Below are 16,404 nucleotides of genomic sequence, written 5' to 3'. Positions count from 1 at the left end.
TAGGGAGCGGAATGGAAATGAGAGATTATATCATCTATTTCATCCTCAGGAACACATCGACGGAAAATACCGTCGGTACCTCTTTTGAAAAGTAGAGGTTCATCCCAGTAGTATTGTTTTAGGTCATGGAAGAAATTCTTCTTTTGTTGGTAAGATAGGTCCGGTGGAAGTATTCTGACAGCTAGGTAGTTGACAAAATCAACATACCATGGCAGAGTTGCATTCGCATGTATTTCTTCCACGAATTCTTCTATTTCTGTATCGTTTAATGTTAGTTCAGACATATCGCTTTCCATTTGGGCTATGAGTCGTTCGTAAGGGAAATCATCGTTAATTAGGATTTGTTCAGGTTTATTTCCTTCGATTCGTGATAAGTGGTCTGCTATTACGTTTTCAGTACCTTTCTTATCTTTTATCTCTAAGTCAAATTCTTGTAAGAGCAGGATCCATCTTAAAAGTCTTGGTTTGGCATCCTTTTTACTTAACAAATATCTAATAGCGGCGTGATCGGTATATATGATAATTTTCGCTCCTACTAGGTAGGAACGAAACTTGTCCAAAGCGAACACGACGACTAGAAGTTCTTTTTCAGTGGTGGCGTAGTTCATTTGGGCTGGATCTAGTGTTCTACTTGCATAGTAAATATCATGAAGCTTCTTATCCTTTCTTTGTCCTAGTACTGCGCCTACTGCGTAATCACTCGCGTCGCACATGATTTCAAAGGGTAATCTCCAGTTAGGTGGTTGCATTATGGGTGCGATGATTAAGGATGTTTTTAGTTGGTTGAACGTTGTTAAGCATTTTTCATCAAAGATGAAATCAGCGTCCTTCGTTAATAAATCTCTAAGTGGCTTGGTAATTTTCGAGAAATCTTTAGTGAAGCGTCGGTAGAAACCGGCGTGTCCTAAAAAGCTTCGTATTTCTCGTACGGTTTTCGGAGGTTGAAGGTTCTCTATGATTTCGAACTTAGCTTTGCCTACATCAATTCCTCTGTCAGATACCACGTGACCTAACACGATTCCTTGTTGAACCATGAAATGGTATTTCTCCTAGTTTAAAACGAGGTTTACCTTTACGCATCTTTCGAGTACCATTTCAAGGTTTGATAGACATCCTTCAAAACTCTGCCCACAAACAGAAAAATCGTCCATAAAGACTTCCATGATGTCGTCTATAAAATCGGCGAAGATTGCCATCATGCATCTTTGAAATGTTGCGAGAGCGTTGCATAATCCAAATGGCATTCGTCGATAGGCGAATGTACCATAAGGGCATGTGAAGGTAGTCTTTTCTTGGTCGTCAGGATGGATTGGGATTTGAAAGAATCCTGAATAACCGTCTAAATAGAAGAAGTGAGAATGCTTAGCCAATCGTTCAAGAATTTGATCAATGAAGGGTAGAGGGAAATGATCTTTCCGAGTGGCTTTGTTTAGTTTTCTATAGTCGATGCACATTCTACTTTCGGTCACAACTCTTTGTGCTATGGACTCGCCCTTCTCGTTCTTAACAACTGTAACACCCCCTTTCTTGGGTACTACATGAACGGGGCTAACCCATTGACTATCGGAGATCGGGTATATGATTCCAGCATCTAGAAGTTTCTTTACTTCATCCTTGACTACCGTACTTAGGATTGGGTTGATCCTTCTCTGGTGTTCTCTAGAGGTTTTACAATCTTCCTCCAGCATAATGCGATGCATACAGATAGAAAGACTTATTCCTTTTAGGTCGGCGATGTTATATCCTAACGATGTTGGGTATTTTCTTAGAACATCTAGTAATTTCTCAGTTTTCATCTGTCCCAAGTCAGCATTGACTATCACTGGTCTTTTCAGTTCAGTGTCTAGGAATTCGTATCTTAGGTTCTTTGGTAGTGCTTTTAATTCCAAGTCAGGTTTCTTTGGGCATGGCATGTGGTCTGGTGTAAGAGCTAAGCATTCGCTTAGACTTTCTTTTTGGTATGGTTCATGCCAATTATCGTCTTCAAAGATTGGAGGGATTTGGATTTTCATTATATCAGAATATGTGGTTTCTTGCATCTCCATCTCTCTCACGCACTCATCTATGACATCAAGTAGATAACATGTGTCGTATATAGCTGGCGCTTGTAAGAATTGGGTCAAGATGAATTCAACCTTTTCCTCTCCAACTTCGAATGTCAGCTTACCTCTCTTTACGTCTATTATGGCTCCGGCGGTAGCCAAGAATGGCCTTCCTAGTATGATAGGTGTACTGGACTCTTCTTTGATGTCCATGATTATGAAGTCTGTAGGAATGTAAAATTGTCCTACACGTACTGGGACATTCTCTAGTATACCGACAGGATATTTGATTGAGCGGTCAGCTAATTGAACAGACATCTTGGTCGATCTTAATTCTCCCATACTGAGCCTTTTACAAATGGTTAAGGGCATTACACTAATGCTGGCTCCTAGATCGCATAGAGCTTTGTCTATGATGAATTTTCCAATGACACAGGGTATGGAAAAACTACCTGGGTCTTTTAGTTTGGGAGGCATGTTATTCTGGATTATGGCGCTACACTCGACAGTAAGTGTAACTGTTTCGTCATCCTCAATCTTTTTCTTATTGGATAGGATTTCCTTAAGAAATTTGGCATAGGAGGGCATTTGTGTGATGGCTTCTGTAAAGGGTATCGTAATGTTTTGTTGCTTCAGAAGTTCAACAAATTTCCTAAATTGACTCGCAGTTTTAGAACTTTTGAGTCTTTGAGGATACAGAATGGGTGGTTTATAAGGAGGTGGAGGCACATAAGGTTTTTCTTTCTCTTCGCCCTCTTGGGTATTATCTTCTGTTTCCTTTGGTTCAGTCACCTACTCAGTTGAGGTTTTATCTGGTTTTTGGTACATGACAGGGTTTTGGAGTCTTGGATCTACGGGTCCGTCTACTTCTTTTCCACTCCTCAGTATAACGACATTTGCATGTCCCTTTGGATTAGGTTGCGGCTGTCCAGGAAATGTTCCAGCTGGAGCGGCTGTAGATGCTTGATGTTGAGCCACTTGTGAAATTTGTGTTTCAAGCATTTTATTGTGGGTGGCTAAGGCGTCTACTTTGTTCGCTAGTTGTTTAAGTTGCTCGCTAGTATGTATGTTTTGGTTCAAGAAGTCTTTGTTTGTCTGAGCTTGGGTAGCTATGAAGCTTTCCATCATCGATTCGAGATTTGACTTCCTAGGCATGTTAGGAGCATTATTAGCTGGCTCTCGATATCCAGGCGGAACAGCTGGCGCTTGGCCAGGTGCATACAAGGCATTGTTATTCTTATACGAGAATTTAGGATGGTTTTACCAACCTAGGTTGTAGGTATTTGAATAGGGATTTCCTTGTGTGTAATTCACTTGATCGGTTGGGACTCCTGCTAATATTTGACATTCTTGTGCAGTGTGTCCATGGTTTCCACATAACTCACAGTTTGGAGTTACAGCAGCCACGGTGGTTGCGGGTGGTATGGTAAAGTTATCTAATTTTTGAACAAGGGCATCTACCTTTGCATGAACATGGTCAAGGCTACTGATTTCGTACATTCCACCCTTAGTCTGGGACTTTTCCACTGGAGTTCTTTCACCTCCCCATTGGCAATGGTTTTGGGCCATGTTTTTAATGAGTTGATAGGCTTCGTTGTATGGCTTATCCATAAGTGCACCACCCGCGGCAGCGTCTACTGTAAGTCTTGTGTTATACCGAAGCCCATTGTCAAATGTGTGGATGATCACCTAGTCTTCGAGACCGTGATGTAGACATATCCTCATCATGTCCTTGTATCTCTCCCACGTTTCGTAGAGAGATTCCACATCTTTTTTTCGAAATTCGTTGATTTGAGCTCTCAGCATAGCAGTTTTTCTTGGCGGAAAATATCGGGATAAAAAGACGTTCTTCAGTTCTTCCCATGTTGTAACGGAGTTGGAGGGCAAGGATTGCAACCAAGCCCAAGCTCTGTCTCTTAGTGAGAAAGGAAACAGCCGCAATCTTATCGCATCTTGAGATACACCATTCGCCTTTACAGTATTGGCGTACTGCACAAACATGGTCAGGTGTTCATTAGGATCGTCCGTAGGATTTCCAGCAAATTGATGTTCTTGGACGGCTGATAATAGTGAGGGTTTCAGCTCGAAATCGTTTCGATTGATAGCGGGGGCAGCAATGCTGTTGTGAGGTTCTTGTTGGGACGGGGTAACGTAGAATTTAAGAGGACGATTATGTGGTCCTTCTTCAGCCATGGTTGGTTTTTCTTCTGGTTTAGGAGGAGAGAAGATATCGGGAATATCGTATTTTTTTATATTCGTGTATTCAGCGTCTCACGTATAAGAAACGCTCTAATTCAGGGACTGGTGGTGCTAAGTTATCGCCTTGTGAGCGAGTACTTGGCATACAATCAGGGAAAGAAGGTAGAGTAGATTAGTTTTTATTTTTACCTTAGTTTATACTGTGCAACGAAAGAATCGCACTATTCGACTAAAACAGGTCCCCGACAACGGTGCCAAAAACTTGATGCTTGTCGTGACTATATATAAAATATAGTCTATCGGGTACTTGACTGCAAGTGCACAGTCCAATCGCTTTAGTTTTAAAAGATATTGATCCCACAGGGACCTATGGTCAAACTAGTGTTACTAACGTCACTATGTTTAGCTAAGGGAATGATTAGTAGAAGTTCGGTGGCAAACTAGTAAATCTAAGGGAAATTTAGTTTTAAAAAATAATTGATGGAAGGAATCAGTATGCAACGCATTAATTGTCAGGGATTCGATAAGTCACCGGTGAATAGTTTAAATGCCAAATATCTCCCAGTAGAAAATATTTATTTAAAAAGCTTTATCTCACACTCTCGTAATTGTTGATTCGGTTTATAGCTTTAAGTCAGAATGTACGCTCTCGCTGTCCCATTTGAAGTTAAAATTACTTTTTGAAAATAAATAAGTTCTAATTGCTTTTAAAGTGCTCTCGCTATTTTTAAACTCAATGCCTAATTTTTACTATCCAGCTCGAGCCTCACGCTCTAGCGATTGTTGGCTCTCACCTTATTTAATTTCCCACTCTCGTGGCAAAACCGTATTAAATAGCTTTTCACGCTTTTGTGATAAAGTTAATTAAATTTAGATTAAAAACTTCAGCCGAAAAGATTGTTTGAGAAAAAGAGTTTTCACCGATTATTATTAAATCCCATCTAATTAAATTGTTATATACCGATACCGGTAATTTAGCCGGACATGTTAAATAAGGCAAACACATAGTATAAACAGATCAACATCACGGCAAACATAATTATAATAATAATTGGGCAATAATAATAATAATTTAATAAAAACCTGGCAATCGAAGTAACAGAGTATAGCGAATCTCGGAGTACTTGAGCAGTCCTCCACAAGTCGGTAGGATTCTGCTTCTTCAATACAAATTTCTTACTAAAAGTAAATAAAGTGTAGTAGTTTCCTAGTGTAGGAAACTACTACTATGGCTAACTGGAAAACGGAAAGGAAAAGGGAAAAAGGAAATTCTAAAAAGAATGGCGAAATCTAAGGCAACGGAAACAAAGTTGCTGAAAAGAAAATAACTAAAAAGCTAGAAACCTGTAAAAATTAATTGCAAAGCATAAGTGTAAATGTAGGCGTCCCCAATTTTTCCCATTTTGGTCCTTTATATAGTGCTCCTTTAGGTCTTGGTGGTTGAGATATTCAAGGAGGATTTGGTTTGAATGAGGAATCTGGGGGAGTCAAGTTGTTGGAGGAAATTTAGGCACGCTTGAGTGCCTGTGATTGACTGTTTCAAAGTGCAGATTCTGGCCGTGTGACGGTCGTCATGGGCCTGTGACGGTCGTCATAGGCTGGGTCGTGACGATCGTCACATCAACAAATTCTTCATTCTGGTTTTCTGCTTTTTCCTGTGCTTTCTCATATGTTTCTTCTTCTTTTTCTTCCTTTTCTTCTTTTTGCTCATTAATGCATGGAGAGTTAAATACCTGCAAAAACAACTCGAATACTTGCAGAATAATCGGAATATTAATTAAAATGGTATGATCTTTGAATGTAAATCAAGGCAAATATCTGATGTGTTTTCGCGTTATCACATCTCAACCAAAGATAACTCAAATCTAAATGCCTTATTTTTGAAAAGTTTAAAAGGAAAAGGCACAAAGTGACCAAAATGATTAGGTGAGGTTGTTAGTTCTCTTCTGGTCTTTTTTGAAAATAAAGTCAATATGATTAAGTCTTTTTACAAGTTTGATTAAGAAAGTGGTTTGAAAATCAATGGCATAAGGCCAAGGTTTCTACTCATTAAAACAAGTCTAAGTTGAAAACAACAGGCAAAGAAGTTTTTGAAAATGAGAGGGAGATTTTGAAATTATAGAAGAAGGAGGAGATGAAGGGGCTATCCTAGATAAGACTTAAAAGTTTAGAGTTGAAAAGATCTAACCCATGGGAAGCATCCACAAGTTAATAATGTCCGATAGAAACCCATTTCCTTTGGATTGTCAAGCAAGCAACAAAGCCATAATCCAAGCAATTAATAAGAAACCCAATGGTATCAAATAAAGATAACCAAACATACAAGCTAGCACTCCAAAGCAAGCAATCTCCAATGTCCTTTAGATGTATCAGATGAGAAATCCCTTGAAACATACTCAAAGAGAAAGCATCTAATAGTGATAGTAGGATCAAAATAACAACTTAGACACAGAAAAAGAGTGTATCAGATAAACCCAAGGGAGTCTCTCTAGCTTGTATCATATGAGTGACATTAATAAAGATTTGGTCTCAAATTAATGGCATTGGCCAAGTTCTTCCATAACTCAGTGGTGTTGCCTACTCTAAATCCATAATCCAAATCAAGTCACAGACAGAGGTCCAAGGGTCCACCAACGTGTTTTTTTTTTGTTTTTTTAGGTTTTTGTTTTTATTAAGTGTTTTAAGGTCCTAAGACCATAAACAAAACAGGATCGCAAGCACAAAATATAATGAGCACAAAAGTAATGGCTCAAGTGAGCAAAGTGAAAATAACTGAAGCATAAATAATTTTCATGAATGTAAAATGACAATGAATGATAAAGTGAAAGAATTTAAATTGCATTAAAGTAAATGACACTAAAATAAAGTCAATATAAAGAGATGTTAGTGAATGTTAGTGGAAGAAGAAAAGATGTTCTAGTCATTTTTTGGAAAAGACTCAACCATCCACTCACAAGCAAGAAGATGTGAACCTGCATCATTTATAAGAAGAGCTCCAACTTGGATGAAATCAACAAGTATGCCACTAGCTCTCACAAATGAAAAGGAGCAAAATTTTCACACAATACCATGAGGCATAGGAGACTTATAATCTCACTTACAAAAATGTTATTGCCTTTGGGACAAATTTAGTGCTATGTTAAGCAATCGTAATTGGAATTATGTAGAAGTCAGAACTATCTAAGTCCGGTCAATAATAATATTGGTTTTAATGCATGCTAGAGACAAGGTATCAAGACCAAGCTCTTAAATCATACCACACACAAAAATAAGAGGGGATGGGCCTATCTCAATCAAACTCATGTTGATTCATCTGACACAAGGTCATTGATTAATCAACTAGCACATGATCCATGAGAAGTCATTGGCCAAGAGAGGGTTGGGGAAGAAATAAGATGAAGAGGGAGAGATGAAATGAAAAGGGATCCCAAATTTATCAAGGGATGAACCTCACTTGATCAATACCATTCATTCATCTTGAGGGATGATGTTTAAACTTCAACAATGCCCTAAATCCAATGGTATTGACCAAGTCAAGATCCACTTCAACCAATACCAAGGCCAAACAGAAGTAGAGTCAACACCAAGCCAACACAAGAGCTCAATAAAACATTAAAGTAATTAAACAAATTTTAAACAAATTTTAAAATGAAGAAAATAATTTTTTAAAGGACAAAAACCTAAAACCCCTTCAAATCACCAAAGAAATAGCCAAGGGATTTATAATAGGTCCAACAAGGTCAAAGGATCATTGACTAATTTTTGTGGTATTTTTCAAAAGTCAGAAGTATTTAAAAATTAATTAAAACAAGTCAAAAATCACAAAATTCACTAAAAATATCAAACTCAATCCAAAAATTAATTTTTAAATTAAAAAATGGGAAGAGGAAATTATTTGTGAAATTTTGGTGTTGGTCCCATAATTTTTGGATTAAAAATGAAATTATAGTGAATTTTGGAAGAAAATGCTAATTAAAAAATCATTTTATAAAATTAAAATAAAACAAAAAATATGAGCCATCAGATCTCTCTCATTAATTAAGGTGACATATTTGATGGCCACAAGTATGCGCTCCATCATGCACCACGGTCAATGCGTGTACACGCTTAGTAATCAGAAGCAAGGGCTAAGATTAAAACATGGCATGAAGATCTGAGGGTGAGGAACAAGCTAACACACCACCAGATTGACCTGTAGTTATGGTATTGATTAGCAAAGTTAGGGCAAGGGCCCTCTTTCATCTAAGGCAATGGCAATGTATTTATAGGCAAATGAAATAATTTCCACACCATTCAAAGTTTGAACCACAAATAGCAATTCAATGTTGTATGGGTGCATGGGCGTGTGTTAAGGCCCAAATGATGGTAGCAATCCACTCCAATTCGTGCCAAAAATCTACTGAGGTCATCACATGAAGCCATACAAAGTTGTACATCAATTGGATTTCAAAACTTGCTAAATTAAGCCATGAACAGAACCCATGCGCAAGTCCTCCAATTCTCATCCAAATGAAGTGATCTTGGGATCTTTGCAAAGCTACCATTATGAGGAACAACTTTGATATTGGGAATTTTCTCATTTTAACCTTGGAACATGGAGAAGTTGGCCTTTAAGTTGGAAGAATTAAACATACTTAGAAATTTTCTAAGTTATAAGTCAAATGACCTCTCTTTCCACCTTGAATAACTTTTGATGTGAGCTTTAAATGACTTTGGTAACTTCTACAAAGTTGCATCCCTTTCAATTCTCTTTAATTTGATCATAAATTTGACACCATTTGGAGTTTTGATGACGGAGTTATGAATTTTAGGAGTTGAGGAAATTTACTTGTTCAATGATGAGGACCAAAATGGACCTATAATGTTTCCTCATGGTACATGACTTTGCAAGTAGAATTTGACCTTTATCAAAGAATAAAATTTGAATAATACATCTTGAAGTTAATCATAAAAATTGGATCATCTTCATATCATAAACATTTAGGAAGTTATGGTTCTTGGAAGTTGACCTTCTATCTAGGGCACAAACAAAATGTCCTATAATCTTTCACTATAAAAAATGACTTTCTAAGAAAAATCAGCTCTGGAGGCCAACATGAAAGTTATTTGGAATGCCATAAAGCGTAACCTTTATCTTGGAACCATTTTCATATGACAAAAATTGTAGGAGATAGGGTCTAAAAAACCCTAGATTTGACCAGTTGACTTTTCTGGTCAACTTACTTGAACCAATTTGCACACTTGAAGTTCCTTTACTCTTAGGGGATAATGGAGGATCATATATGCTTATGATGATGTAAAATGAACTATCCCTTAATATATTTGACCAAATGTTGAATAGACTTACTAAGGAAGGCACACAAGATACCAAGATGAATTAGGGCTTCCTTGACAAACAAGCTTCAAACTCTTGATGAATTCTTGATCAAAATGACAAATAAAGAACATGGGGATCCATATATAATGTTTAGAACAAATGTGGACCTTTTCTTTCTTGATCTCTTGCATTGAGGGTCTCAAATCCTAGTTGTGAGCTTGGTGAGGCACATATGGACACACACATTACCTACAAAAGGAACAAAGCTACACTAGACATATATTTGTATTTTGGTTAATAACTAAAGAAAATAAAGTATGATACAATCAAATATGCTTGGTGATATCTCCCAATTCTAACCCAATGAATGATAGGTAAGGAGGATACCAAGGTGTGATCCCAATGCCAATGTAAAGCTATGAGATGGCATGCGGGATCTTAGAGGTAAAAGTTTGGGGTATTACAACTGCCCCTATTTAAGGTAATTCTATATGGGGATGTGAAAGTTAAAACATTCGTATCAACGCGGTAGAATGTACTTAAATAACAACAAAAATAAACAAATTGTGGTCCCTAAGAGACCTCATGATGCATATGATATGAATGCAAACATAATATTTATGGGGGATATATTGCCACAAAGGAAAAGAATCCGGGAGAGACTGAAAGTCCAAAGGAGCACAATGCATTCCATAAGGAAAACTCACTGAGGGGACATAGACTCTGGGGATAATAAGTTATGCGTAGGCCATACTACGACTTAAAAACTGCTGGAGACACGAGGGGATTTCTATGAAAATAAATCAATGGAAGTACTTGAACTGGAGAAAAAAATATGCAAGTTTTGGAATAACACCAACACAACAGGAAAATATCCACTAGGGACAAACAGTTCGATTTCACAAGGAAATACGAATCTGAACTCAACTGGGGAAGTCAAACTTCAATACAGAAGCAAAAGAGATATATTTTCTACTACCTGTTACTGGGTAGGAAGATAATACAGTCGGGCAGAGGGACATTCGTTACTAGTTACTGGGTAAACATATCAAGGATGACTCACTAAGGAAAATGATAATATTCATTACCGGTTACTGGGTAAGAATAGCCTACTGGGGAAAAGAAAAAGTAGGATTTACAACTACCTGTTACTGGATAAAAGACCAAACATAGGATTTACATCTACCTGTTACTGGGTAGAAGATTGAAGGAAGAATATCTGTTACTGATTATGGTAAACATATCAAGGATAAGCTGTCAGGAAGAATCACCAACTACCAGTTATTGGGCATCTTAACAAAAATGATCAACCACAAAGAAAAAGTTATAATACAAGTTACTGGGCAATATACTCAAAATATAGGATTTACAACTACCTGTTACTGGTAGAAGACGAAACATAGGATTTACAACTACTTGTTACTGGATAGAAGACCAAAGGAAGAATATTTGTTACCGTTTATGGTATACATATAAAGGATAAACTATCGGGAAGAATCACCAACTACTAGTTAGCTTAATAAAAGTGATCAACCACAAAGAAAGAGTTATACTACCAGTTACTGCGCAATATACTCAAAAGATAGGATTTACAACTACCTGTTACTGGGTAGAAGACCAAACATAGGATTTATAACTACCTTTTACTGGGTAGAAGACCAAACATAGGATTTACAACCACCTGTTATTGGGTAGAAGACCAAAGGAAGAATATTCGTTACCGGTTACGGTAAACATATCAAGGATAAACTATCGGGGAAAAAATTCAAAGAGAAATTTCTTGTTAACTACCAGTTATTGGGTAGATAATAGAAAAACGACCAGCTAGAAAAAATGATAAATAATTACGAGTTACTGGGTAATCAAGCAATGATAAGTTGCTGGCGGAAAAAAAAGATAACCCGTTGGAGAAATGAAAGTAAATCAGCTAGGGAAATCAAAGAAGTAAATTACCTTTTACCGATTACTGGGTAAATTAACATAGGTAAATTACTCAACATCAAGAAGGATATTACCAGTTACTGGGTAATAAACTCTTGGAGGACCAAAAGATCTATCTGGTTAAAAACCAGAAAGAAACGGCCAAACAAGACTCAACCCAATTAGGATATAACTCAAGGGGAGTGGTCCCATCCAGATAATGGACTGGGGAGGAAACCGAAAGAATAATCATCCACGAGGAAATAACTCAGTGGGGAAAAAGAAAGGATAAACTCTTTCTGCTTAAGGGGCAGACACTCTACGTTGAAGGAGGACAGGCACACCAATTCTTCATGGGGAAATGATATCACCAAAGTAGTGGATCATAAAAATCAGGTATATGCATAAAAAATGCACAATGAAATATCTGATGCTATGGTTATGCACGTATATGCATGAGTATGTATAAGATTATGCTGACAAATGAGCATAAAGGATACACACATGAAGATCCAATCACCACAACTAGATACTCGGCTAATCTCAACAAGATGGGAACACCAACTGGAGAACCTGCTAGGGATGAAAATAAATCATCAAGGATATAAATCTTATCTTCAAATATTCATATCCCTGGGGAAAGCACACAACCATGTACTCAAGGAAGACTAGGGATATCGCAATCACAATTCAATGCTCAACTATGGTTGGAAAAAGACATGGAGAACATGCCTCCGACCAACAACTGCTGAAGACTCGGCGCTCAGAGGAAATGAAGAATATATATATATATATATAGCAGTCACGAGGATTAAAATAAATCAAACTTCAATACTCGTCTCTCAGGAGAGGAGGAATAACTACTAAGGGATAAGCAATGATTGACAAAGATCTTGCTTAAAGCTCAAACTCTCTGGGAGAGGAGAAAATACAACTTGGAAACTTCACAGGGGACGAAAGCATTGCTGAGGATATCAACCAACAAGCTGAGGATAAGAGAGATCTGTTGAGGACCCACGTCTCAAGCCGAGGGATATATATATATATATATATATATATATATATATATATATATATATATATATATATATATATATATATATATATATATATATATATATATATATATATATATATATATATATATATATATATATATATATATACTTCATAACAACAAGTCACCGCTGCGGGGGATTTTAGGTCAAAACTGTAAGACCCTAATTTTGACTCTAAGATCCCTCATGGCATCATGTTATTGCACAAGTGCATTGCCTCAAGGATCATATCATGTTTGGCTCCTTAACCCTAGGATTGGGATTTGTTTGAGTGTTTTGAGACCACCAAGCATGCTTGTATTGTATATTATTGCTTTTCTTATTTGATTACTAACCAAAAGCATAAAAATATGTCACTAACTCTCTTTGTTTTGAAGCTCAAGTGATCATGTGCCCTAATGCTCCTAGGAGGCTCCTATGCCCAATTGAATGGCTAGATGGAGAAGAGAAAAAGCATGACAATGGTCTACAAAGTTCCTAATCATCATATATGTCTCCCAAATATCTAAGTTTTCCAATTTGATCAAGATAACCCAAATTTCACTATGCTTTGACTGTGCCTTACCCATGAAGCAACCTCAACCTATGATCAAATTTAATCAAGGTAAGTTCTTTCATTCATCATTTTATGCATATGTCAGCCTATTTGAGGCCCCTCAATCATTCATTCATCAAGTTTGGAAGTTTGGCCTTGATAAAGTTGACCAGTCAAGTCATTTGACTAAGCTAAGCACCTTTAAGATATAACTTTTTATGTTTTTGTCAAATGAAGGTGATCCCAAGAGAAAAAATGTTCTTAAGAACCATATGAAACTTTCATGTTCATCAAAAATCCGTTTAAAACTTGGAAGGTCATCATTCATTTCAAAACATTATAGGTCATTTTGACTGAAACCCTAATTTTGGGTCAACTTACCAAGGGCATAACTTCCTTATGTTTTATGATTTTTAGGTGAGACCAAATGCATTGGAAATCTTGAGATGTCTACTTCAAATGTTATGTTGGACAAAATTTCATAATCCTAAAATAAACACATGTGATAATACAAAACATTATAGGTCATCTTAGACCTAATTCATTGAATTTGAAAAAGTACCCAACTCCAAATGCCCATAACTTTGTCATAGAAATCCAAATGATGCAAACTTTAAGTGTAGATTGACTATCTTGGAAGGATCTACAACTTTTATGTTGGAGGTTTTTTCATTTGAAGCTTGTATCATAGAAACAAGGGGGTTTGATTAAGCTTGCTTTTGGTGAAATTTTTCAAAGTGTTTTGAATGTGTTTTGTACTTGGATTTTCCCAGCCAGTTTTCATCAATTTGCGTATGCCAAATGAATTTTTTCCCAACATGACTTTTGTTCCTAATTTCAAGGGTTTTCCAACCATTACTCACAATACTCATTTGGATCTACCATTTGTGAGTTTCGAATTCATTTCCATTTATGTGCATTTTGGTATTTAATGATGAAACTTGAATTTAAAGCATGCTTCAGTCCTTTGTGCACGTCCAAATCCTTTCCATATGAACTCAATAAGATTTTTCATTCATTATTGGGCCTTCCACACGCCGGTAGAGGCCCATGCACATCAAAGTTCAAATTGTCATGCACATGAAAGAAGCGTGGGATCTGATACCTTTAGCTATAAATAGAGGTTCCCTCTCATTCATTTGGTAACCTTTTGGAGATCTGAATTGCTGCAGCATTGAAACCATAGCCATACCAAAGGAATTATTCAAAAATTGTTCTTACTTTCGAGCTTGAAATTCAGCATCATTAGCTGAGCTTCAAAGCCTAATTCCTTAGCCTTTCACTTCCACTACATCCATAGATCAAAGAGGAGCAAGGAACTTGGAGGATTTGTGGCCAGAAGTGCTTCAATTCAGAGTTATACATTCAAACTTTTGGGATCTAGAACTCTTAATTCAATGTAGCATTCTTGTGTTTGTGTGGTTTTCTGGAGTCCTCACACTTGAGGCAAACCATTGGTGCTTTCAATTCATCATTTCATGAGTTTACAGTTTGAACACCATGATCTTCTTCTTCACATTTCTCTCTATATAGGAAGAGTGAGGAAGATCAAATGGTATAGTGATGATCTCCATCATACGAGCTTCATTTCCATGTCCTTGTTTTCCATTTTCATTAAAACTTTTTTCTCTGCAACTGGTGGCCGGAATTGGTTGTCTGACCGGAGAAGATGGTGGTTTCCACCACCACCACCACGTGTTCTGACTAGGTCCATTGGATCTAGTTGCCACGTTCTAATCTTCTTCGTTCATTGTGTTTACTTATTTTAATACATGTTATAGCTCGTTTGACTTGGATGCATCGTGCACCCTCAAATCTGAACCATATATTGATGCCACGTCAATTAATGAGCTCCATCACGTGGCTGTGGTTTTTTCCATTTATTCCATTTTCATTTCATTTTCAGTTAATTCCTTTTATTTTCAAAAATTCATAAAAAAATTCATTTGAAGTCATAAAAATATGAGACCAACTCCAAAAAAATTCTTGAAAAATCTAGTTTCATATTTTGATTTTTAATTATTTTTGTGACTTCCTTTGATATTTTTCATGGATTATTTGATTTTTAATAATTTTAATTCATTTTAAAATACTTTCTGACTTTTAAAAAATCCAAAAATATTTTCATAGCATTTATGGATCATGATAAGTCAGTGAAAAATAGTCTCATCAATTTCTGATTTGATTTGAGATTATTTGAGATTTTAATTCATATTATGCTATTTTTAATTGTTTTTAATTGCTTTCTGATTTCAAAAATTTGTGAGAAAATTAGTCAAAGCTTGGTTGAATATGTTGAACCTGTGAGAATTTAATTGGACTTCTTAAAGTTGATTTGATTTGAATTTGAGGTTTGACCTTATTTGCTTATTTTTTATTTGCATTTTATTTTAATTCAAAAAATACCAAAAAAATACCATTGACTCTTTGACTTGTTATCTTCATTTCTCTCCTGTTTGGTGTTGATTGATGATGATTTGATTCACATTTGATCAATTGGATTTGATTGTTGTCTTCTTTTCCCCTCCCTTTCATCTTCATCCCTTTCTTTCCATCAATGGCAAATGAGTTAAAGTCTTTAAGTTAGTCTTGATAAATGAGAAGTTTAGCCTTCTTTGATCCAAACCAAACTTAACTTGATCCATGATCAAGTAAGTTGTTTTGTGTCCAAGATAGGTTGCTTCTTGATCAAGCAAATAACTAAAAGTCAATACAAGACCCTTCCCTTTTTGTTTTGGCATGGCAAGTTTATGGAGCTTGGCTTACTAGTCATGATCTCTAACTTGTGTTCTTTGCCTATATTTTTAATGACCGACCTCAGATAGGCGTGACTACTACATTAGTCCACTTATGATTGCTTAACATAGCGCTACATCGTCTTATGACAAGCTAACATAATCTTACTAACTACTAACTTTAATTTGAACATTTACTTTTCTTGTCATTTACTTTTAATGTCATTTATTTCTTGCTCATTATTCATAATTGATTTCCACTTTGCTCACTTGAGCACATATTTTATGTTTATGTCATTTTTCTTTTGCTCATTTGAGCCCATTATTGTATATAAATATATTGCTATCTTGTGTTTGCTTTGTGTTTGTTTTGTGTGAACCAAATGCAAAAGGAGAAAGGACTTAGAATTAGGACACCCATGCTTAAAGGAGTTCAAGAGCAACTAGGCCTCATGCCTTTAGAATGCAAAATTTGTTGAAGAGCAACTAGGAATCATGCCTTTAGAATGCTAAAATTCAAAGTTGACCTCAAAGGACTTCTCTTCAAACTTATTCTTTGTCCATTCCCTTTATTGTGTTATGATCTTTTTGATGCGTG

At 36.4% G+C, this 16,404-nt stretch overlaps 1 non-coding gene across 1 annotated transcript; it reads left to right on the top strand.

The window, feature by feature from the left end:
• The first annotated feature begins 3,741 nt into the window (after positions 1-3,741).
• On the top strand, positions 3,742-3,848 carry LOC127099363 (small nucleolar RNA R71). Its single transcript, XR_007793875.1, has one exon. It is a non-coding gene; the product is annotated as a small nucleolar RNA R71 (small nucleolar RNA).
• Positions 3,849-16,404: the final 12,556 nt, after the last annotated feature.

Source organism: Lathyrus oleraceus, chromosome 6, assembly GCF_024323335.1.
Source record: "Lathyrus oleraceus cultivar Zhongwan6 chromosome 6, CAAS_Psat_ZW6_1.0, whole genome shotgun sequence".
NCBI lineage: Eukaryota > Viridiplantae > Streptophyta > Magnoliopsida > Fabales > Fabaceae > Lathyrus > Lathyrus oleraceus.
Note: the sequence above shows the minus strand (reverse complement) of the source record. Positions and strands in the feature narration are given on the sequence as shown.